Raw genomic sequence first — 26,832 nt, forward strand, 5'->3', positions numbered from 1 at the left:
TCACAGCCAGAAGTCATCTACATTTGCCTGGGGACGGTATTACGCACTTTGTACGACTGCATCAATAATTCATGTGTTTCAAGACCAGCATTTGAACTACCATTAAGATCAATATCACAGTTACTTCAATAATCAGGCGAATGCGCTGTCACCCACCATCACTTAGAAAGGCAATCACTTCTTTCCTTACAGGATATATTATTAGCCATCTGCGGTTACTCAGAGAGAGCTGCCACATTTAGCATAGTGCTCAGCACACTGGTATTGACAGCCGGGTGCTGGGGGATTATGGGAGTTGTAGTTTAAAAACAGTTTTGTTTATTTTTAAAATAAGTTAATGTTTTAATTTGTGCCCATTCTGTAAATATGACTGTAAATGTTATGTTTTAAAAAAAATAAAAAATAAATTAACCTTATGGGAATTGTATTATTATATTTGTGTCCTTCAGTAAAAAAACAAACAACAACTTTTAGGAAAGTGTAAATGATGTCATCAGTGGAAAATAGTCCACTAGAAGGTAGCACTACCTGCAGAACTACGGTCTGATTATCACTCAGTATGGGACAGACATCGTATTGGAAACAGAACATAATGTTCCTGCATTATAGTTACACGACTCCCTCAATATAACCTGGTGTCAATCATCCAGACAGCGTCCGTTATAACGGACTGCTCATCAGATTGCCTCTAGTTCTCTGGTATATATCACACGTATTATACATAAAGATGGCAGCACAACCCATCAGTAACACAATGCATTGTATGTATTTAATAATTACTATATGACACACGTGTAACTTTACTGTTATTGCATTATTTTAAGGGACCATCTTGGTAATCTTCTCTGTACAACTAAGGGTTAACGGTTTTGCAGAGCGCAGCAACATTTGCGCAATACAAGAAAGTACCAATCAGGGTTCCGCACACACTGGTGTTAAAATGCACTCAAGTAAAAACACAAAGAGCGTTCAAGGTGCATCTGTGACAGAACAGGAAGTTATCTTGTGCGTGTAACGCGCTTATTTAATCGCTTTTACAGCGCGCTCCCATTGACATCAATGTAAGGTTTAAACTGCAATGATGTCAGACGCAGTGAAATGGTAAAAGAAACCATCAAAAAACTTATTTAATGCAGCTATAATGTCAGATATGTGCTGTCATGTGAAACGATGAGTTTTATTCTCACATCAGTTTACATGCGCTAAAGTAGACGCAGACTTTTGACTCCAGCGTGTACATAGCCCCGCACCAGTCTGGCTGCATCCATGTACTATGGGGGGGGATTAAGAGCTCAGACTGCGATCCTTTCAAACACAATTGATAAACGTCTGATACATCTCATGTGTACAAATAAATGTCTTTGACAGAACTTTAATATCCGATTATTTTTCCACCAGAAATCTGCAGAAAAGTTCAGAGCAACAATTTGCAAATCGTCCTATAACCATATTAATTAAAAAGACGATGTATTGAGTTCCCTTTTAATAACTGTAGCTATCAAAATAAATCCATTTTATATACAATGCAATGCACACAATACATAATTAATTGGCAGAAAACCTGATTATTGGGACATTCTACCATTTTACTGAGTAGTTCTGTTAATCTATATCCTATATTGGTGGCCTAGGGGCAGTAAATGTTACAGATCAGTATCACAAACATAAATAATTAATATTGCTGGTTTAATTGTGTGTTGTTAGGTGACATTTGTGTGTAAAGAGCTGAACACACATTTATATGCAGCATATAAAGAAACATACGTGTGTGTGTCTGTGTGTATGTGATAAACACACTCACCTCTTACTGTGCCGTGAATCTGCAGAGCATCTCGCCAGGTCCGATCTCATGTAACTGCGTGGGTAGAAATGACAGAACGTTACCACTTTAATAAGTCTGCCAGCTTCTGTGGGAACATATACTATCCCTAATCCTATTTTTTATTTGTGTATTTATAGAATAAGATATTCTGCATGGCCACATACAGAGTTCAAGGTATAAACATGATCTATTCTTCCTAGAACAATGCAGAATATCGATTCCTACAATGCAGAACACATAGACGGGTGCGAGAGACATTTATAATGGTTTTACTGCATAACAGACAAAGAAACTTTGGACGACTTCCTGGACTAATTCAAACACACAACACAGATGAAACAATTTACTGTTTAAGAAATATAATAGCACTTTACACAGACAATAACCGCACCTCTAACAGGGATGTGATTAAACATTAAAAAAGTAGTTGTGAAGGGATAAAAAAAACTTCTAAGCCTCTTAAACGCGTCATGTCAGTGTTGATATGCAAACTTGATTTACACAGATTTGTAATTCTAATAACTCAGCATGTTTATAATTCCATTGACTTAAAAGTTGACTTTCTTCCCAATAAGTAAGCCTTTACTTTTCCCTTCCCAGGGTCCGGTCTTGGCAGAACTCTTAGCATTCGTCTGTTCTCTAGTAACTCACTGATCCCAGGTCATTAGTTGGAACCAGTTTTTTTTAGAACATCTTTCAATGCATGTATGCAGACCAAGCCCTACAGAATACAACACGAGCTGCACGGGTTTGTATCACCCAACACCACACCATACATTTAGGTAACGTTGTCTAGTCCTTAAACCCCCCCACGCATTTCACAGTTTGTATAACCCCAGAAAATGGAATGTTTAACAACTAGATTTTAAAACCTTTAACTGTTCTTGATGGTTCCGTACTAAAGGCAAAAGGTTGAAAGCAATAATCTGTAGCCAGTCTACACACTTCTTGGTATATGGATTCAATTAGGGAAAGCTTACAAGTTAATCCTATATAACCACATTAGAGGGATATGTATTCTCTTGGGATACTATGAGAAAGTTGAAATTGGAATCATAGTTTAAAAAATAAAAAACATGCTGGATTTACACCTAATAAAAAAGGTATTAAATCTATTTATTGACCCTACATGTGAGGAATGCTCTGTGCAGAATTCCTCAGCTCTCGGGGGGGGGGGGGAACGGATCGTTTAACGTAAACTTTGCAAAGTGCCTGGAATGAAGACAGCCAATCAGAGATAAGTTTTCAGGAATAAGCTTGCACTAGGCTGATTAAAACCGATTTGTGATTGGATAACATTGGTTTCAGAATATTCCGGCTATTTGTTGAATTATTGTCATGTTATCACTGAAATCCTAATAAAGTCCTTACAGTAGTTTAAAGAAACATGAGTTAGAAAGATTTCAAGATTACTTTCTGTTATTATGATCAGTTGTTCCGATAACAATGTCATAGTCTTGCAGGATATTGAGTTGTAACAATTAATTAAATCTATTAAAACTTAACCTGTAAAATATCAAACCGGGAAAAAATTGAACGACATAGATATGAAATGAAATGATTGCCTGGTATGATCAATAGCTGGTTACAGACATAATGCAGAATATATTGGGGAAAGAATATCATTCATCATACGACCTTTCATTTCTTTTTGCACCATTTTCAATGGGGAGATTAAGATAGAATCCGAAAAATAAACATTGAGTGTAAAAAAAAAGAAACCTAATGTATAATTCAATTAAATAAAACAAAATAATATTCTATACAGGGGGAGAAAAACCTTAACTGGAAAAAGAAAATCAAATTGTTCAGCATTAGTTGAATGACAAGTGACATCTGTATAATGTAGGATAAATCTTGCAGCCTTAGGGGTAAGTGAAGAACAATTATGTTGGAGCCGAGAAGAGATTTGCTCAAGTTGAAAGATTCAGAATAATTTGTTGCTGAAATGTAGGATAATGCAGCTGGAAAGTGATATTACCTCCTGTGAGCGCTGGGAGCCGGCTGAACCTCTGGCCACCAGGAGCCCATAGTGCAGGTGGGTTCTTAGCTGCGCTCTGTAAGTCCTGAGACCTCCTCATGATGATGGGAGAAGATGCCTCTGTCCACCTTGTGCTCCAGTCCTACCCCTCACACAGACTGCTTTAAAGCCTCAGCAGTGTTACTTTAAATGTCCGAAAGGGATCTTTTTATTCCCCTCTTCCTGTATAAATCAGGATTGGGTTGGACAATCCAGCAGAGGAAATCCTGTGTGTGTTTGGGGCTGATAAAGTATTCTGGTAGAACAAACACTTGAGGCTGCGAGCACAGGACCAGGGCCTGATGAGATTGCACTCAGCAGAGGACGGCTGGACGTGAGGGTGAGGGGGAGACTGATGTCTTTTACACAGCTCACACTTCCATGTTTATTTAAGGCCTCTGAGGGCGAGGAGCAGGAAATGGCAGCGGGCAGAGAGGACCAACGTTGGCACGTCAGATAGTTGTAACTTGTCAGTCACCTTCCTGGATGTCAGGTTCTGTCGTAGTCAGATGTAGGGCCCTGACTTCCTGTGCAGATCACCTCTCCTGCCCCCAATGACAGATGTACAATGGCTGGAGGACAGTGACACTCTACATCAGGCTCAGCCAGCGTGGAGAACCACAAGTCCCAGCACCCCCCTCTGCCCTAGATCTTCAAAATGTCAACACCCCCCCCGCCCCCCATCATTCTAGAGAAGACATAACCCAATAAAAAGTTACAGGGTACAGTGTGTATAGTTACAACAGTCTACATTGATATTTATTTATTACAGAAAATAAATCACACAACAAAATCACAGCTGCAAAACTGTGGCTGTATCGAATTGTCAGTCAATGCAGACATATGACACAGGCCCTGAACACAATCAAGTGGCTGCTTTCACATAATGACCCTTCTACTTATAGGTATGATCAATATACGAGGTATGTCGTACTGTCACTTCTACTGCTACATTGTATCACTATCACATTCCAGTCACTTACATATAAATATTATATATATATATACAAATATACACACAGTGGTGGAGGTGGGGGGTATACAGGGTATGTCATACTGTCGCTTCTCCTACTGCTACATTGTATCACTATCACATTCCAGCCACTTACATATAGATATTATATATATATATATATATATATATATATATATATATATATATATATATATATATATATATATATATATATATACACAGTGGTGGAGGTGGGGGGTATACAGGGTATGTCATACTGTCGCTTCTCCTACTGCTACATTGTATCACTATCATATTCCCATTACATTTTCCATACCGCCACTAGTAAATTTTCACTTCAGTCACTGGTTATGATCCTTTATTAATATTCGACATTGTTGTCCAATGGGAGAAATTTAATTCACAGTTATCATTCCCTACCTCAGTGGTTGTTGGCCCTACCACCGTATACAGACCTCAGCGGTGTCACACTGGTACCAGTGACATTTATACATCTCACAGTTATCATTCCCTACCTCAGTGGTTGTTGGACCTACCACTGTATACAGACCTCAGCGGTATCACACTGGTACCGGTGACATTTATACATCTCAGTTATCATTCCCTACCTCAGTGGATCTTGGCCCTACCACTGTATACAGACCTCAGCGGTATCACACTGGTACCGGTGACATTTATACATCTCACAGTTATCATTCCCTACCTCAGTGGATGTTGGCCCTACCACTGTATACAGACCTCAGCGGTGTCACACTGGTACCGGTGACATTTATACATCTCACAGTTATCATTCTCTACCTCAGTGGATGTTGGCCCTACCACCGTATACAGACCTCAGCGGTGTCACACTGGTACCGGTGACATTTATACATCACAGTTATCATTCCCTACCTCAGTGGTTGTTGGCCCTACCACCGTATACAGACCTCAGCGGTGTCACACTGGTACCGGTGACATTTATACATCACAGTTATCATTCCCTACCTCAGTGGATGTTGGACCTACCACTGTATACAGACCTCAGCGGTGTCACACTGGTACCGGTGACATTTATACATCTCACAGTTATCATTCCCTACCTCAGTGGATGTTGGCCCTACCACTGTATACAGACCTCAGCGGTATCACACTGGTACCGGTGACATTTATACATCTCACAGTTATCATTCCCTACCTCAGTGGTTGTTGGCCCTACCACTGTATACAGACCTCAGCGGTATCACACTGGTACCGGTGACATTTATACATCTCACAGTTATCATTCCCTACCTCAGTGGATGTTGGCCCTACCACTGTATACAGACCTCAGCGGTGTCACACTGGTACCAGTGACATTTATACATCTCACAGTTATCATTCCCTACCTCAGTGGTTGTTGGCCCTACCACCGTATACAGACCTCAGCGGTGTCACACTGGTACCAGTGACATTTATACATCTCACAGTTATCATTCTCTACCTCAGTGGTTGTTGGCCCTACCACCGTATACAGACCTCAGCGGTATCACACTGGTACCGGTGACATTTATACATCTCACAGTTATCATTCCCTACCTCAGTGGTTGTTGGCCCTACCACCGTATACAGACCTCAGCGGTATCACACTGGTACCGGTGACATTTATACATCTCACAGTTATCATTCCCTACCTCAGTGGATGTTGGCCCTACCACTGTATACAGACCTCAGCGGTATCACACTGGTACCAGTGACATTTATACATCTCTCAGTTATCATTCCCTACCTCAGTGGATGTTGGACCTACCACTGTATACAGACCTCAGCGGTGTCACACTGGTACCGGTGACATTTATACATCTCACAGTTATCATTCCCTACCTCAGTGGATGTTGGCCCTACCACTGTATACAGACCTCAGCGGTGTCACACTGGTACCAGTGACATTTATACATCTCACAGTTATCATTCCCTACCTCAGTGGATGTTGGCCCTACCACTGTATACAGACCTCAGCGGTGTCACACTGGTACCAGTGACATTTATACATCTCACAGTTATCATTCCCTACCTCAGTGGATGTTGGACCTACCACTGTATACAGACCTCAGCGGTATCACACTGGTACCGGTGACATTTATACATCTCACAGTTATCATTCCCTACCTCAGTGGATGTTGGCCCTACCACCGTATACAGACCTCAGCGGTGTCACACTGGTACCGGTGACATTTATACATCACAGTTATCATTCCCTACCTCAGTGGATGTTGGCCCTACCACCGTATACAGACCTCAGCGGTGTCACACTGGTACCAGTGACATTTATACATCTCTCAGTTATCATTCCCTACCTCAGTGGATGTTGGCCCTACCACTGTATACAGACCTCAGCGGTATCACACTGGTACCAGTGACATTTATACATCTCTCAGTTATCATTCCCTACCTCAGTGGATGTTGGACCTACCACTGTATACAGACCTCAGCGGTGTCACACTGGTACCGGTGACATTTATACATCTCACAGTTATCATTCCCTACCTCAGTGGATGTTGGCCCTACCACTGTATACAGACCTCAGCGGTGTCACACTGGTACCAGTGACATTTATACATCTCACAGTTATCATTCCCTACCTCAGTGGATGTTGGCCCTACCACTGTATACAGACCTCAGCGGTGTCACACTGGTACCAGTGACATTTATACATCTCACAGTTATCATTCCCTACCTCAGTGGATGTTGGACCTACCACTGTATACAGACCTCAGCGGTATCACACTGGTACCGGTGACATTTATACATCTCACAGTTATCATTCCCTACCTCAGTGGATGTTGGCCCTACCACCGTATACAGACCTCAGCGGTGTCACACTGGTACCGGTGACATTTATACATCACAGTTATCATTCCCTACCTCAGTGGATGTTGGCCCTACCACTGTATACAGACCTCAGCGGTGTCACACTGGTACCAGTGACATTTATACATCTCACAGTTATCATTCCCTACCTCAGTGGATGTTGGCCCTACCACTGTATACAGACCTCAGCGGTGTCACACTGGTACCAGTGACATTAATACATCTCACAGTTATCATTCCCTACCTCAGTGGATGTTGGCCCTACCACCGTATACAGACCTCAGCGGTGTCACACTGGTACCAGTGACATTTATACATCTCACAGTTATCATTCCCTACCTCAGTGGATGTTGGCCCTACCACTGTATACAGACCTCAGCGGTGTCACACTGGTACCAGTGACATTTATACATCTCACAGTTATCATTCCCTACCTCAGTGGATGTTGGACCTACCACTGTATACAGACCTCAGCGGTATCACACTGGTACCGGTGACATTTATACATCTCACAGTTATCATTCCCTACCTCAGTGGATGTTGGCCCTACCACCGTATACAGACCTCAGCGGTGTCACACTGGTACCGGTGACATTTATACATCACAGTTATCATTCCCTACCTCAGTGGATGTTGGCCCTACCACCGTATACAGACCTCAGCGGTGTCACACTGGTACCAGTGACATTTATACATCTCACAGTTATCATTCCCTACCTCAGTGGATGTTGGACCTACCACCGTATACAGACCTCAGCGGTGTCACACTGGTACCAGTGACATTTATACATCTCACAGTTATCATTCCCTACCTCAGTGGATGTTGGACCTACCACTGTATACAGACCTCAGCGGTGTCACACTGGTACCGGTGACATTTATACATCTCACAGTTATCATTCCCTACCTCAGTGGATGTTGGACCTACCACCGTATACAGACCTCAGCGGTATCACACTGGTACCAGTGACATTTATACATCTCACAGTTATCATTCCCTACCTCAGTGGATGTTGGCCCTACCACTGTATACAGACCTCAGCGGTGTCACACTGGTACCGGTGACATTAATACATCTCACAGTTATCATTCCCTACCTCAGTGGATGTTGGCCCTACCACCGTATACAGACCTCAGCGGTATCACACTGGTACCGGTGACATTTATACATCTCACAGTTATCATTCCCTACCTCAGTGGATGTTGGCCCTACCACCGTATACAGACCTCAGCGGTGTCACACTGGTACCAGTGACATTTATACATCTCACAGTTATCATTCCCTACCTCAGTGGATGTTGGCCCTACCACCGTATACAGACCTCAGCGGTGTCACACTGGTACCGGTGACATTTATACATCTCACAGTTATCATTCTCTACCTCAGTGGATGTTGGCCCTACCACTGTATACAGACCTCAGCGGTGTCACACTGGTACCAGTGACATTTATACATCTCACAGTTATCATTCTCTACCTCAGTGGATGTTGGCCCTACCACTGTATACAGACCTCAGCGGTGTCACACTGGTACCGGTGACATTTATACATCTCACAGTTATCATTCCCTACCTCAGTGGTTGTTGGACCTACCACTGTATACAGACCTCAGCGGTGTCACACTGGTACCGGTGACATTTATACATCTCACAGTTATCATTCCCTACCTCAGTGGATGTTGGCCCTACCACTGTATACAGACCTCAGCGGTGTCACACTGGTACCGGTGACATTTATACATCTCACAGTTATCATTCCCTACCTCAGTGGATGTTGGACCTACCACTGTATACAGACCTCAGCGGTGTCACACTGGTACCAGTGACATTTATACATCTCACAGTTATCATTCCCTACCTCAGTGGATGTTGGCCCTACCACCGTATACAGACCTCAACGGTGTCACACTGGTACCGGTGACATTAATACATCTCACAGTTATCATTCCCTACCTCAGTGGATGTTGGCCCTACCACTGTATACAGACCTCAGCGGTATCACACTGGTACCGGTGACATTTATACATCTCACAGTTATCATTCCCTACCTCAGTGGATGTTGGCCCTACCACTGTATACAGACCTCAGCGGTGTCACACTGGTACCAGTGACATTTATACATCTCAGTTATCATTCCCTACCTCAGTGGATGTTGGCCCTACCACTGTATACAGACCTCAGCGGTGTCACACTGGTACCAGTGACATTTATACATCTCACAGTTATCATTCCCTACCTCAGTGGATGTTGGACCTACCACTGTATACAGACCTCAGCGGTGTCACACTGGTACCAGTGACATTTATACATCTCACAGTTATCATTCCCTACCTCAGTGGATGTTGGCCCTACCACCGTATACAGACCTCAGCGGTGTCACACTGGTACCAGTGACATTAATACATCTCACAGTTATCATTCCCTACCTCAGTGGATGTTGGCCCTACCACTGTATACAGACCTCAGCGGTGTCACACTGGTACCAGTGACATTTATACATCTCAGTTATCATTCCCTACCTCAGTGGATGTTGGCCCTACCACTGTATACAGACCTCAGCGGTGTCACACTGGTACCAGTGACATTTATACATCTCACAGTTATCATTCCCTACCTCAGTGGATGTTGGCCCTACCACCGTATACAGACCTCAGCGGTGTCACACTGGTACCGGTGACATTTATACATCTCACAGTTATCATTCCCTACCTCAGTGGATGTTGGCCCTACCACTGTATACAGACCTCAGCGGTGTCACACTGGTACCGGTGACATTTATACATCTCACAGTTATCATTCCCTACCTCAGTGGATGTTGGCCCTACCACCGTATACAGACCTCAGCGGTGTCACACTGGTACCGGTGACATTAATACATCTCACAGTTATCATTCCCTACCTCAGTGGATGTTGGCCCTACCACTGTATACAGACCTCAGCGGTGTCACACTGGTACCGGTGACATTTATACATCTCACAGTTATCATTCCCTACCTCAGTGGATGTTGGCCCTACCACTGTATACAGACCTCAGCGGTGTCACACTGGTACCGGTGACATTTATACATCTCACAGTTATCATTCCCTACCTCAGTGGATGTTGGACCTACCACTGTATACAGACCTCAGCGGTGTCACACTGGTACCAGTGACATTTATACATCTCACAGTTATCATTCCCTACCTCAGTGGATGTTGGCCCTACCACTGTATACAGACCTCAGCGGTGTCACACTGGTACCGGTGACATTTATACATCTCACAGTTATCATTCCCTACCTCAGTGGATGTTGGCCCTACCACTGTATACAGACCTCAGCGGTGTCACACTGGTACCGGTGACATTTATACATCTCACAGTTATCATTCCCTACCTCAGTGGATGTTGGCCCTACCACCGTATACAGACCTCAGCGGTGTCACACTGGTACCGGTGACATTTATACATCACAGTTATCATTCCCTACCTCAGTGGATGTTGGCCCTACCACCGTATACAGACCTCAGCGGTATCACACTGGTACCGGTGACATTTATACATCTCACAGTTATCATTCCCTACCTCAGTGGATGTTGGACCTACCACCGTATACAGACCTCAGCGGTGTCACACTGGTACCGGTGACATTTATACATCTCACAGTTATCATTCCCTACCTCAGTGGATGTTGGCCCTACCACTGTATACAGACCTCAGCGGTATCACACTGGTACCAGTGACATTTATACATCTCACAGTTATCATTCCCTACCTCAGTGGATGTTGGCCCTACCACCGTATACAGACCTCAGCGGTGTCACACTGGTACCGGTGACATTTATACATCTCACAGTTATCATTCCCTACCTCAGTGGATGTTGGACCTACCACTGTATACAGACCTCAGCGGTGTCACACTGGTACCGGTGACATTTATACATCTCACAGTTATCATTCCCTACCTCAGTGGATGTTGGCCCTACCACCGTATACAGACCTCAGCGGTGTCACACTGGTACCGGTGACATTTATACATCTCACAGTTATCATTCCCTACCTCAGTGGATGTTGGACCTACCACCGTATACAGACCTCAGCGGTGTCACACTGGTACCGGTGACATTAATACATCTCACAGTTATCATTCCCTACCTCAGTGGATGTTGGACCTACCACTGTATACAGACCTCAGCGGTATCACACTGGTACCAGTGACATTTATACATCTCACAGTTATCATTCCCTACCTCAGTGGATCTTGGCACTACCACCGTATACAGACCTCAGCGGTGTCACACTGGTACCGGTGACATTAATACATCTCACAGTTATCATTCCCTACCTCAGTGGATGTTGGCCCTACCACCGTATACAGACCTCAGCGGTATCACACTGGTACCGGTGACATTTATACATCTCACAGTTATCATTCCCTACCTCAGTGGATGTTGGCCCTACCACCGTATACAGACCTCAGCGGTGTCACACTGGTACCAGTGACATTTATACATCTCACAGTTATCATTCCCTACCTCAGTGGATGTTGGCCCTACCACCGTATACAGACCTCAGCGGTGTCACACTGGTACCGGTGACATTTATACATCTCAGTTATCATTCCCTACCTCAGTGGTTGTTGGCCCTACCACTGTATACAGACCTCAGCGGTGTCACACTGGTACCGGTGACATTAATACATCTCACAGTTATCATTCCCTACCTCAGTGGATCTTGGCACTACCACCGTATACAGACCTCAGCGGTGTCACACTGGTACCGGTGACATTTATACATCTCACAGTTATCATTCCCTACCTCAGTGGTTGTTGGACCTACCACTGTATACAGACCTCAGCGGTGTCACACTGGTACCGGTGACATTTATACATCTCACAGTTATCATTCCCTACCTCAGTGGATGTTGGACCTACCACTGTATACAGACCTCAGCGGTGTCACACTGGTACCGGTGACATTTATACATCTCACAGTTATCATTCCCTACCTCAGTGGATGTTGGACCTACCACTGTATACAGACCTCAGCGGTATCACACTGGTACCGGTGACATTTATACATCTCACAGTTATCATTCCCTACCTCAGTGGATGTTGGCCCTACCACCGTATACAGACCTCAGCGGTGTCACACTGGTACCGATGACATTTATACATCTCACAGTTATCATTCCCTACCTCAGTGGATGTTGGACCTACCACTGTATACAGACCTCAGCGGTGTCACACTGGTACCAGTGACATTTATACATCTCACAGTTATCATTCCCTACCTCAGTGGATGTTGGACCTACCACCGTATACAGACCTCAGCGGTGTCACACTGGTACCAGTGACATTTATACATCTCACAGTTATCATTCCCTACCTCAGTGGATGTTGGACCTACCACTGTATACAGACCTCAGCGGTGTCACACTGGTACCGGTGACATTAATACATCTCACAGTTATCATTCCCTACCTCAGTGGATGTTGGCCCTACCACTGTATACAGACCTCAGCGGTGTCACACTGGTACCGGTGACATTTATACATCTCACAGTTATCATTCCCTACCTCAGTGGATGTTGGACCTACCACCGTATACAGACCTCAGCGGTGTCACACTGGTACCAGTGACATTTATACATCTCACAGTTATCATTCCCTACCTCAGTGGATGTTGGACCTACCACTGTATACAGACCTCAGCGGTATCACACTGGTACCAGTGACATTTATACATCTCACAGTTATCATTCCCTACCTCAGTGGATGTTGGACCTACCACCGTATACAGACCTCAGCGGTGTCACACTGGTACCGGTGACATTTATACATCTCACAGTTATTCCCTACCTCAGTGGATGTTGGCCCTACCACCGTATACAGACCTCAGCGGTATCACACTGGTACCGGTGACATTAATACATCTCACAGTTATTCCCTACCTCAGTGGATGTTGGACCTACCACCGTATACAGACCTCAGCGGTGTCACACTGGTACCGGTGACATTAATACATCTCACAGTTATTCCCTACCTCAGTGGATGTTGGACCTACCACCGTATACAGACCTCAGCGGTGTCACACTGGTACCGGTGACATTTATACATTTCCCAGTTGGGTAACGGAGCAGATATTGTTGGGTGTAACATAAGAGCAGGAGCAGTGAGAAGCTTTAAAATTTAACTCCGGGCCCTAGGAATGCCAGGTTAGGCCCTGGGATTGCTCAGTTTGGGATAACCTGCGCTCTAGTAAATGGTGCCATCTTGTATTTACCATTAAGGCCGATGGTTCCTCAGATAAGATGGGTCCCTGTGCTGAAGGGCCACAGGGGGAGAGAGACTAAAATCTGCTGTCGTGAGGGTCATAGGGAATGGCCAGAACTAGCCAATCAGGTGCATCATTCACGCACAGCCCGCCCACAGCTGAGTGAATGGCGCAGACTACGGCATCTGACATATGGGACATGTTTTGTCTCTGGGGGTCCGGCAGTGATCACAATGTAATATTGCGGTGGTCCCATGGGATGATCCTCACCATATTGATGCAGATGGGCCATTTATGGAAACATTGGGTGTAGACCCAGTAGGGACAATCCTTTGAAAACAACCTTGAAACCATCTTTGTCGGCTACGCGGCCCTTGTGCTATAACCCAGTAATCATGTTCCTATCTTGTGCTCATTTTACCTGTTACTTTCCTCTATATCCCCTTCACACACTGTAAATATTGGATGGATTCCTGCCAAGCCTGGAAACGCTTCAACATTCTGTTACCTCTATAAGAGATTATTTATGTCCTCTCCGATTAGTCTCCATAAATCCAGCCCTAATCCTCCGGTGTCCGGTTGGCGGCTCGCCAGCGCTATAACTGCGTTCTGGGCATCAGAAGCTTAATAAGGATTCTGTTCCTTGTGCAATGAGAAATGTACGATGTTCACAACAAACGCTGGCGCTTCCCGTCACCAACATCCCAGAGCAGCAGAATTTATTTAAAATTTAATCATTTTATGAAACGGTCATATAATTATTAGAAATGTTTATTTAGTCCCTGGAATACTAAGGTGCAGAGCTGAACGCAAAATAGGAGTAAATTTAAAAAAAGGGAGCACGGAAAACAAGCGCATTTCCACCTATATGCAGAACTGTCCGGCTCTGCGCTGTATATATGCGGCTGGTTTGCGCCAAGTCATCGTCATCAGCGCGTACGTGTACCTGCTCTATAGGGTTATGCAGGTGCGAATGACACACCTCCTGCGAGTCTGTATGAGCCGCATTTGTACGAACACGTCTATACTATACTACGCCAACGTTAGAAGGCCCCCCCTCCTCCTGTCCCCCCTCTCCAGGTGCAAGTGGCGGAGTTTCACGTAAGACGCACTATGCAAACTAGTCTACATCCTGCTCTGCATTAGTCCTTTAAATGTATTTGCGATCAAACGTAGGCAACCTGTGTGGAACTACAAGTATCAACATGCCCAAGGGCAGTCAGGACATATCATGGCTTGTAGACAGTTTTCCAGCTACACTTCGTTGACGTTTATAGACCACTGCTTGTAATTACTGTCTGAAAACATTATACTTGTTCCACTATGTAACAGGAATAATAAATGCACAATTCAGTCACACAGGAAGATGTGTGTGTACACGGTTGTGTTATGTGTGACCTAACAAGGCCCCAGAACCACTCTCCTGGTGATAGCTCATTACTCATGTAACCTCTCTGCAGAATGTATGTTGTTTGAATAACGCTTTTCTACAAGTGATCAATTTTCCAATCTAAAAGCTTCAGAGCAGCCAGAGATGACTTGTGTACAAATGACTCGGAGGGGGGGGGGGGGGGCGAGAGCGGACGGGAAGCCGCTGCCCAGCGCTACATTCCGAGATTAATGACTTGTGTGACATACAGACAACAACACAACGTGGGCCGATCAATAATGTACGGCTGCGGCGAGAGTCGCTCCGTCTGTAGGTTCACATTAAATTGTGTCAGAGTCAAGTAACACTCACTATACAGCGTGGAAAACCCTCCTGATAAGAGGCGTTCCTTAACATGACTATAAACGAGAAACTTAAGTATGCATTTCAGTCACACAAATACCTGAAGGCTTTATATTTCAATATAAAATATCCATCACACCCTCTTACATTCCTTTGCAGCAGGTGGCCAAGTTAGGAGGAAGGTGCTTCTCTATCTGACATCAGTCGGAGCCAGCAGTGTGTGAATGACAGGCGTATAGACTTGCTATGTGAAAATGTAATTGGTGCAGGAGCAGGAATGTCACATATGCAGCAATTTAAATGATTATTGCACCCAAGACGAAAAGAAAAAAAAAATATATATATATAACGGTCCTGAGCAGGGGATCCTCTGGCAGTTTTTTTTCAAACGACTAACAGGGTTGTCAAAGCCCCTCCCCAATATGACTTTCAGGTATCTGCATCAGATCTCATTAGGACAGCCCTAAATATGTGGGATTCAAGCGTCTATAAAGGATTTGGAAGGTAATCCGCTCCTTCTGACCAGCAGTAATAATCTTCCTTAGAGTTTCAATTACTTTCACAGTTGGCGCAACATTGTATTAAATAATTGAAGGGTGATCTCTTCTCAATCAGTGACTGAAATAATTAGGGGGCCCTTTAGTCCCCGGTGGATTGTTTCAGCGATAGCCTGAACATGGTCATAAGTCGCCGCAGTTGCAAGGTAAACAACACTTGTAGCTGTACAGTTGTTTGTGACACCCCCACAGGCGGCTCTGTTACCTTCAAATTCTGCTGCGAACATGACACATGGGGGCAGACCAATAGGTGGGACTGAAGGTGTCTGGGATCTGCCCTCTAGACAAGAATTAACTATCAGAACTATTTAATTTGCTGAACGATCTCACGGGCCTCATGTTCAGATAACTCCATGTGTACATATCGCAATTAATGACCTTATTTCAGAGAGGATCCAACGTACGATTCAGACAGAAAACAAAGCAGAGAAAAACTAAAATTGCAGAGAATGTTTTTGCCGCTGCTGCCAACATTAAATAGTTTACATTCTTCTGAAATAGGATCCTTCCAACCGGTTCATTTTATTCCCTGTCCCCAGACTAAGATTGTCGTGGACGAGCAGGAACGTTCCCTAGGAGGGACGGATTCACCGTGCGATCTTACAGGGCCCAGCGATGATTGATAACTTCTATTTCTGGGGTCTGGGTTTTGCACATTTCTTTTCTGCAAAACGAGGTTGAGTTTTGGGACAGCTGCCCCCAGCTCTGAGGTATTAAATCTGCATTATGGATAAATAAACAGCAGACTAAACCGCAGTCAGATCTCCCAACGGTTCTGATGCTGATTAAGACGTCACTTTACACGTGGACGGTTTCCCATGTGTGTTTAATATCCGGTGCTGATTGCAGCAAGCAGACATGGGCCTTCTGGAAATTGGACAATAGACAATAACTTGTTACCCTAAATGACCCAGAATAATAGAATGTTACTCGGGGCTTATAAATATCACCCTTTAGGACTTTCATGTAGGGACTGATTCATTAAGGGAGGTAAACGGTGATTTTGTGCGTATGATCCGCGTAATCAATCTGCCCAGCGCCCAGAACCAGATCACATATCACAGAACACAGCCACATACAAATCTTTGAGTGCGATGGAACGGGGTAGGACGGGCGTATGCACATGATCAAACAAGAGCCATCCAATCAGATATTGCATTCACTGCACGCCCATGTATGCAAATGGCGCTATGCAAAACAGAACCCAGCGCTAAACTGTTACCATTCTGATGGACCAGCATATTTAGCTGTCAGTTCTTCTGTCCAAAATGACACTGGTACAGAACCATGTACATGTGTTACACCTTGGTATATACTTTTGTACGTCCAGAGCCGTAACTTAGAATTCTAGCGCCTGGGGCGAGAAAGACTAATGCCGCCCCCCTAGCCCTCAATTTTAACCAAATGACCCTAAAATATTCCTAAACTGCGCCCCCCTTCAGCATTGCTCCCCGGGTGGCCGCCCCTATCGCACAGCCCTAGTTATGGCCCTGTGTACGTCTCATTTTGCAGAACGCGTCACGTCTAATAGAAGCTTTATTCAACAAGGTTTTCTCTTGGTGACGTCAATCAGCCCCTCGACCATTTCTCACAAATGGGGGGGGGGTTATTGTTTTTCACAAAGTTCAAAGCTTCAGACTCATTACAAACAACAATACTGAGTAATACGTTTTGATAATTGTTAATTTACTCAACAAAGTACAGAAAATAAATCAGGCTCACGTACGTACGTACGTACGTACGTACGTACGTACGTACGTCCCTCCCTTGTTATATACACACCAGTATCCTGCACAGTAATCCCTGCTTTTGTGACCGATGTATTATACACATTCCATAACTGATTATTATTTCCGCCTCGTTTGTTCATTCTCGACCCCCCCTGACTAAGTTCTATACTGGTGGCTTCATCCAAGGTCCAGCGCTAACGTCTCCTAATCATCCCAGTGACTGAATAACTAAATGTTGTTTCTCCCAGGTTAACATTCCGGGTATTAAGTGCTGAAGAATTTCTGGAATTCTCCCCAATCGGAGACGTATGGACGGAGCTTAGAGGACCGGGGGAAGAAAGGAAGATGTTGGTAAAGCAGTGATGGGATAAGTGGGCATCTGGCGGGCAGGGAGAGCGGTGCATGGCATATAGGGTTGGGCGCCATCTAGTACGGTCTTCATGGCGCCATATAACAGCTGGACAGACTCCGTTTGCACCCATCTGGGGTTATGTTTGTTTTAACACTACAAGTAATTCATTTATCAATGAAATTTAGACCATTTGTATCATTTTCTCATCTCAGCATCAACTGCCCTCATTGGGGCAAATCAGATTAAGTCCATCTTTTTTTTTTTGGTTGGCTTATTCTTGGGATGACCCTGTTGTTACAACTTTAAAATCCTTTTGAAATTACCAGTAGATTAAATACTACTATCATTTTCTTAGCATATTTGAACAATACTTTTTGGACAGGGGGGTGCAGGGGGCTTCAGGCACCCATAATTAAATAATTAAACTGACAGAGACGTTCCCGGGAGCCGTACAGATTTGTACTCCATTATCAGACACATAGATGCCGACTACACTGTACAATGTCAGCGTTAATGTTCTTTCTTCACTTCCAATCTCTCCGCTTCCCGACGCTCTGATGTGACCGGTGATCACTTTTAGTGACCGCCATTGTGATCCTCTAAACTGATCTTTAACGTTATATTTAATATAAGCAGAACAACCAACAGGTCATTTGAAATGTAAATCTCACTGTGTGCAGAGATCTGACATCAGCAGCATTAATGGGAGAACACATCCTGCTACAATGTCTCTGCTCAGGATAGATTAAATATCTGTCAGTTCCCATTAGACTTCCTTTGATCCCCTCTACACGTCCGCAGATCGCTCCCTACTCAGCCCGTCTGTTCATTCTCCAAACAGAAGAGGACTGATTACAACCAGTGCAGAGTAATGTAACAATCACAGGTCATTTACTTCTGTGTCCGACTGCAGCGACTTCTCACCAGCTCCCTAATTATATAATACGCAGATATGTCAGTAAGAAGCACATGTAATGGGTACACACACATGACGGACTTGTATGTAACGTGATAGAACACGTGACCTATCTGGCACATTATAGCCACAATCTCAGAATTATCTGTTTGTATAGAGGCAGATGGAGATCATCATCATCAGTTATTTATATAGCGCCACTGATTCCGTAGCGCTGTACAGAGAACTCACTCACATCAGTCCCTGCCCCATTGGAGCTTACAGTCTAAATTCCCTAACACACACACACAGACACACACACACACCCACACACACACACACAGACAGACAGACAGAGAGACACTAGGGTCAATTTGTTAGCAGCCAATTAACCTACTAGTATGTTTTTGGAGTGTGGGAGGAAACCGGAGCACCCGGAGGAAACCCACACAAACACGGGGAGAACATACAAACTCCTCACAGATAAGGCCATGGTCGGGAATTGAACTCATGACCCCAGTGCTGTGAGGCAGAAGTGCTAACTCACTGAGCCACTTAGGGAATCTCAACCCCAAACTTTCAGGATGTAATTTAATCCCCCAGCAAAGGACACAAATGTGCAAAATGGGCCCCAGGGTCTGACGCGGAGCTGTACGTCAGTGTGTGGCGTATCTCGTGTGAAATCAATATGTAACCAGAAAGCGGGTGCCCACGTATAAGCGCCCACGCAGATATTGATTATCCTGCCACATGTCTGCATGCGCCTAGAGAGGCGGGAGAGGGCGAGTAGCGTAAGTACAATTGTGTCCGGATGCAGATTGTGGAGAAGATGCATATACGCTGGTGGTCGGAGGCAGGTGCAAATATAATGATGGCGGGACTAGTAAGTCTGTGATTGGCTGGTTTGTGAGTGCACCGCTAATACCGATAGGCGATATCATCCATTATGCATATATTATAAGTGTTTAAGCTAAACTTCGGTACATGAGACAGAGAGGTGTCTCTTCTGTATTAGAAGTTTTCAAAATTGTATTAAATAGAGAACGCACATAAAAACATGGGGCAAGTGGGACATACGTGTCCTTGACGCGTGGCTGGGGTTCACGGAAGCCGATGATACTGGTTTTCATAAAACCAGCAAAGAAATAAGTCCATTGCATATTATTACAATTGCAAATGGCAGACAAAATAACCGGGGCCCCGTGGTTCCGCAGTTTGTACGGATCACATTTAAACACGTGCGTCTAACTGGTGTCTTTTGTGAAACGTGACCGTGTGCAGAGATAACGGACAGATCAGACGTTCCGTAAGGGATCGGTGCGTAATGTGGCAGGTTAGGAGGACAGGTGCGCGTTGTATGTTACTGTTATAAGAGGTTTTCTGTATATTAATACCATTATTCCTGTAACTGGGGTCTTCCTAGTGGCTCAAATAATATTTTTACATCGTCTTGGAATTGACAGTAATCAGAACTCGGCTCCTAATTACAAAAGCATCCGATTAGATTAATCGGAGCAGTTTTTATAGTGGAAGCAAATTAATAGTCACAGATAAACCAATGTAAATAAAAGTTAAAGTCGTGATCAATAAATGCAGCTCCAATGTTTTCCTTACACTCATACAAGACATAACTGCGGCTGGAAATGAATGGAAAAGTCCTTCATTATGGACTATAGGCCCAATTCTACATCTAAGGGGGGTATTCAATTGTTAGCGAGATCCCCGAAAAAACGAGCGCTCGAAAAATACTACCATTAATACGGTAATATGCGCTTAAATACCGTTAATACGGTAGTTTACTCGCTGAATTTCAGGAGCTGCGAGATGAAATTCAGCGAGTAATTACTGTTTTAACGCTAATATATTTCGAGCGCCCGTTTTCCGGGGATCTCGCTAACAATTGAATACGCCCCTAATAACGTACTAGATACACTCTCTAGTATAGTGTATCTAGCACTTGTCTTTCTTGAAGACTCCATTTTCAGGGGGCTAGGTTATAGGGTCCTATGACCAGAGCCTCACAATCAAGATGCGCAAATAACTTTTCATGCTGCTCATTTCAATCTGCTGGGTGGAGACAGAGGACTATATAGTTCTAGATACACTCTTAGCAGAGTGTATCTAACACATGATCAGAGGTAGGATAGGAGTCATATTTGCAAAACTGATCCTTAGGGGCATATTCAATTGTTGGCGTTACTGCCTAAAGTAACGCGGCATGCGCACTATTACTGTCATTACGGTAATAGTGCGCATAAATACCGTTATTATGGTACATTTCTCGCTGGATTTCAGCTTGCGGCTCAGGGAGCTGCGAGCTGAAATCCGGCTTAGTATTACCGCAATAACGGTAATACTTTTCCCGCGGCTGAAAACGCCAACAATTGAATATGCCCCTTAGTCTATTTTGCACATTTAAGCATCCTTTAATGGGGGGATGTTCCCCATGTGACAATGCAGAGTACTTTGAGGTGTTGTTTTGCCAATGAGCATCATTCAGACCAAAAATATGCAAATCTCTGCACAAAACGTCTGCTCAAACTGTCCATGAAAACGCAGGATTGTGGCAGTATTTTTTTTTAAAAAATAGGGACAATTATAGACGTTTGCAAATAACCCCCATTGTTTTGAAAACAGAATAATGGTTTTGATTTAGGGTAATTTTAATGTCAAGCTGAAAAGCCCCCCCCCCCCCCCCCCTCCATTAGTAAGGATGAAGACTCCTGATAAAATATAGCTCTCTCCCAGCAATTTTTGGAATCCACTCCTGCACTCAGATATGGATTTCAGGAAAAGGAAGCCGGGGAAAACCTTTGTTCCTTAGAAACGCGACCCAAAATAGTTTATTCCCGCTGACCCCTCCGGTGTCCCCTGATAAACTCTGCACATAAAATCATCGATTCCCCTTAATAAACATTCAGCGTTCGAGGAATCCAACCTGGCACATTCAGTTTAGGGGAGATATGGGCGCCCCTCTTTGTCCCAGGATAAAACTGCAGAACATTTCACTTTGTATCGCTGCGAGCTCTGCATTTCCTTTCTCCGTGAATCAAGTTCACATAGAACATAAATCTGGGACTTCCTCTCGGACAGGAAACAGGAAGTGAGTGCACAAGCAAGATTTCGGTCTGCGCTTTTCAGAACAATGCAAATCTCTTTCTGGCAGGAAAACGGACGTGCGTCAAACGGAAATTCACATTTTAGGACGGGATGAAAGAAATGACCTTTTACTTTGAATTCCTTAAAGAATAAAATCCTAAATGGACCTTGCGTGGTTCTGCGGCCTGTAATGTAATACAGAATAGGGTTTCGGAGACGGCAGGAATGAGTCACGTGGGGAGAGAACAGAAGAGACGAGGGTTATGTGAGCGCTGACAGACAGGCAGAGAAGTTCTATAGTCTCTGCACAATGCAGAGGAGGAATGTATGAGATATTCTGTGTAATATTCAGCTGCCGCAGGTCCAGGGCGATGACTTAATGCTGAATTGTACAGCGATGACCCAAGGTCACTTTCCTTCACTAACTAAATGATGAACGTGTATTTTTACAATACTATTGTTGACAGTTTACAAAAAAGTTTAAAATAATATACAACTCCTTTCAAATAAAAAGGAATTTTTAAACGTGGACTTGTCAATTAACATGATGCATTTTCTGTTTTTTGTTTTTTTTTAATTATTGTACATTACTTACAAAGTGCTACAGAGGAATTACACAATCGTTGTTAGAATGTGACAGAGTTTAAACTGGAACTAAATTCAATCCATGTATCCGACACTTCAGATCCTGTCCTAAAATGAATCTCGGTGCATTGTGACTCGCACTTGTACTGATCTATTAACGTTTATATATCGCCAACATATTCCACAGCGCATTACACTGTGCGCTCTCTCCGATTCTCCTTCTCTAGTCCTCCAGGGACTTCCACTATAACATTATAAGTCCAAGCTGAGCTCTGAGGGGCTGATTATCATTCTGCAGCGATGAGGATGATTTATAATCGCCGTTTATCCCTATATCACAATATATCGCAGAGGCAGCGGAGAGATCGACGGTCAGTCTCTCTCTCTGCGGCCGGTGCGCAAAGGAAACCACAGAAAATACAAAGAACAAAAATAGGGTGCAGTTTGGTTTCTCATCACGAAAGTAAAAGAAAACACTGACATGCGAGCTTGTAAGATCGATGAGAGAATAACTAAATAATTAGGAAATGCTTTAAAAAACGGGAATAATTTAACTCCATATTCCATAATAATAAAAAAAACTATAATTGTCGCCTCTAGTTTATATATTCTATAGCGGCTTTCGCTGCACCAATATGAACCAGCGCGACATCTGGAGTTGCTGCAGCCGTAAAGCAATTTCGGTGAAAAGACCCTAAATTTGCAATTGTGCATCCTGCAAATACCCCTTTATCCAACGCCCCCTCCTCTTTTATTCTTCCTGGGACATAGGTGGAGGGTAAAAGAAAGAAAAGAACATAATGGGTCTGATTTAATGTTAATCATCAATATGTGTCTGTACGAAGGTTTCTCCCTATTACTCGCGCTGCACATGACGTAAGATATCCGCCACTTTCTATCTAGCGTACTTCTACGTCCGGCGCAAAATGTGCCTCAAAATTGGACGCATCTTTCAACGGCGTGATTGTGTCTCCCCGTCCCCGCTGTAGAGAACCGACGCATGAACACCCCCCATCCACCTCTCCAAGCGCAAAGGCCCGTAAGTATAACATACGCTCAACTCAAAATATGATCCTAAAGTGTGCACACGCCCAGTGCGACAAGCTGGATGCAGACTGCATTTCTATGTGGTTGAAATGGACGAATGTCTGACTCAAATTCCAAAATAAACATGAAACCATCATAACGTCGCCCCTGGAAGCCGCTGACTGACCTAGCTCACCCGCACATCCGATATTCCATGATAGATAATGATTGTGCCACATCTTTGCACAACGTATTGGTGGAACAATAAACAAAATATAATGCCGTAGAATCCACCAATGCCCAACTAGAATGTGGACTCGGATATATCGCACCAAGGATGTAATACTGAGCTTGGATTGAGGAAGGGACATCCCCATGATGGGATCGGGAAGTTGGCACAGCCGTGCCCGCACAGGTTTATATCAGACTATTATGGGAAGGACTACAGATGAACGGACCCCGAGGTATTATAATTATCTACGTCATCTCCTGAAGGCTTATGGGTAAACCTGCCCCATGACTGCTCGTATACGCCATAATACATTATGTAGGTCTTATAAGCAGATACTGGTTATATATTTTTGGGATCACCAGACAGGATGAGAAGTAGCGTCAGGTGGAATATCAGAGTGAAGTTTACACTCATGAGGGTATATTTACTAAGCTGCAGGTTTGAAAAAGTGGAGATGTTGCCTATAGCAACCAACCAGATTCTAGTTATCAGTTATTTATTACATTCTACAAAACGATAACTAGAATCTGATTAGTTAATATAACCCCTGGTGTTTAATTAAATTACATCATTTCATGTTCATCAGCGGATTGTTTTATATGTATCTGTGATTCTCTTAGATTGTAAGCTCATCTGGCAAGGTCATCTTTACCTTAGTTTTCACGTCACTGTATGTAATTTGTTTGTATCACGATTCCCTTAATGTACCGCACTGCGTAATATGTCAGCGCTTTATAAAGTAGAATATAATAATAACATTACACGCCTACTCCATGGAAGATGATGTTGCATTGTGTGGAGTTTGTATACACATGAAAAGATGAGGCTGCTGGCCTGAAGAGCTGACAGTCAGGAGGTGACAGCGATGGATAACATGAGGAAGTGATTAGTACCCGTCAGATAGACACAGCAGATCTGGAAGCGTCAGTAATGTGATCTCCAGGTTTATCGTGTAGCTGCGGCTGTTGGACAACTCCTAACCTTCCACATCCCTGAGCGTGGCAGGTTAGCAGGATGTCCTGGCTGAGCTTTGTGCTTCCTGTAAGAGGCCACAACCTGTGACATTTGGTGCAAAACGCCAAACAAAGATAAAAAGCTAAAAATGTGAATAAACAAACAGCCGGGATCCAAAATCACAGAGAGCTGCAGCTACAACACTAATACGGCCATTCAGTACACTGGTCATTGTGCTGTGTGCAGAGCTGGTGTAATATATATATATATATATATATATATTATATATATATATATATATATGTGTAATAATAATCTCCCCTTTCTAAGTGAGAGAAGTATAGATACAGAGCTTTAATAGTCTAAAGAGCTCCAAAGCTGGAACTCTCATTTGCTCCTCACTACAGAGAGATTCTGCTCTCATTATAATAGTCGGAGTGCTTTATAGGGTCACCCCACTTCATTTATATTATTAAGATAATAAGTACATGAATATACGCTCCAATTCCCTTTTACTTTCCTGCAATTTATATTTATTATTCACCGCCCTCTCATTCTCTAACGCAGACTTCTCTGATTTTACACCAGATTTCCCGCATTCTGCACCACATACATTACCTGGATACTATATATTGTAGTATCACAGTACAGTTAGTGTTTTCGTGTAATTAGGCTGGTTAAACGCGGGTGTTATGAATACAGCAGTGACCCTACAATTGCCTTCGACCGGCGCCTATACTGCCAGTCTGGGGGGCAGGGGGAGGGGGGTGTTTCGATGGAAGACCTGCCGTGACCAGAGCAGGCAGCGTCCAAACACCGACACCGCTCCCAACCACAGACGTAAACGTGAACGGGGTCATTGGTATCAATAGGTCCCACCCCCACAACCACACTTTTACCGTTGTTCAAAAACACCAGTGGTAACAGCAAATATTCAGTATGTGCAGCATATAAATTCTACATTACGTAGTTCACACCACATGTGGACATTGTGGGGTCCAGGTGCGCTCTGCCCTAACACAACACACTGCAAGATATGTCCAATACAGATGTGTAATAACAAGTCATAAAAGAACGTACAGAAAAAATATTCAATTAATCTGTTCTTAATATAGTCATTAATTTCACAATATTTCTTCCCCCCATAAAATACATTAAGATATTATTATTGTCTACTGTACATAAAATACATTGTTACAGTTGCTCCTGATACAAACACATGTTCTAGCTGTATACACAGCCGTCATCACTAGTAATCAGCACTTACACCCAACCTGTAGATGTGCACCAGCTACAGGTCAGGTGTAAGTGCTGATTACTAGTGGTGACGGCTGTGCACCAGCTACAGGTCAGGTGTAAGTGCTGATTACTAGTGGTGACGGCTGTGTACCAGCTACAGGTCAGGTGTAAGTGCTGATTACTAGTGGTGACCGCTGTGCACCAGCTACAGGTCAGGTGTAAGTGCTGATTACTAGTGGTGACGGCTGTGTACCAGCTACAGGTCAGGTGTAAGTGCTGATTACTAGTGATGACGGCTGTGTACCAGCTACAGGTCAGGTGTAAGTGCTGATTACTAGTGGTGACGGCTGTGCTCCAGCTACAGGTCAGGTGTAAGTGCTGATTACTAGTGATGACGGCTGTGTACCAGCTACAGGTCAGGTGTAAGTGCTGATTACTAGTGGTGACGGTTGTGCACCAGCTACAGGTCAGGTGTAAGTGCTGATTACTAGTGGTGACGGCTGTGTACCAGCTACAGGTCAGGTGTAAGTGCTGAT

General features: G+C 43.9%; 1 protein-coding gene across 3 annotated transcripts in view; it reads right to left on the bottom strand.

Moving 5' to 3' along the window:
* The window catches only part of EGFL7 (EGF like domain multiple 7), a 132,754-nt gene that overhangs the window by 17,843 nt on the left and 88,079 nt on the right, over positions 1-26,832 (bottom strand). For 2 of the 3 annotated variants that reach the window (XM_075185744.1, XM_075185745.1), the window contains one exon: positions 1,802-1,855. The gene's annotated coding sequence lies outside the window, so the exon portion shown is untranslated. Of the gene's footprint in view, positions 1-1,801; positions 1,856-3,803; positions 4,174-26,832 lie in introns of those variants that run through there. The other variant, XM_075185743.1, reaches the window with a different exon arrangement.

This window comes from Mixophyes fleayi, chromosome 9 (assembly GCF_038048845.1).
Source record: "Mixophyes fleayi isolate aMixFle1 chromosome 9, aMixFle1.hap1, whole genome shotgun sequence".
NCBI classification, from domain to species: domain Eukaryota; kingdom Metazoa; phylum Chordata; class Amphibia; order Anura; family Limnodynastidae; genus Mixophyes; species Mixophyes fleayi.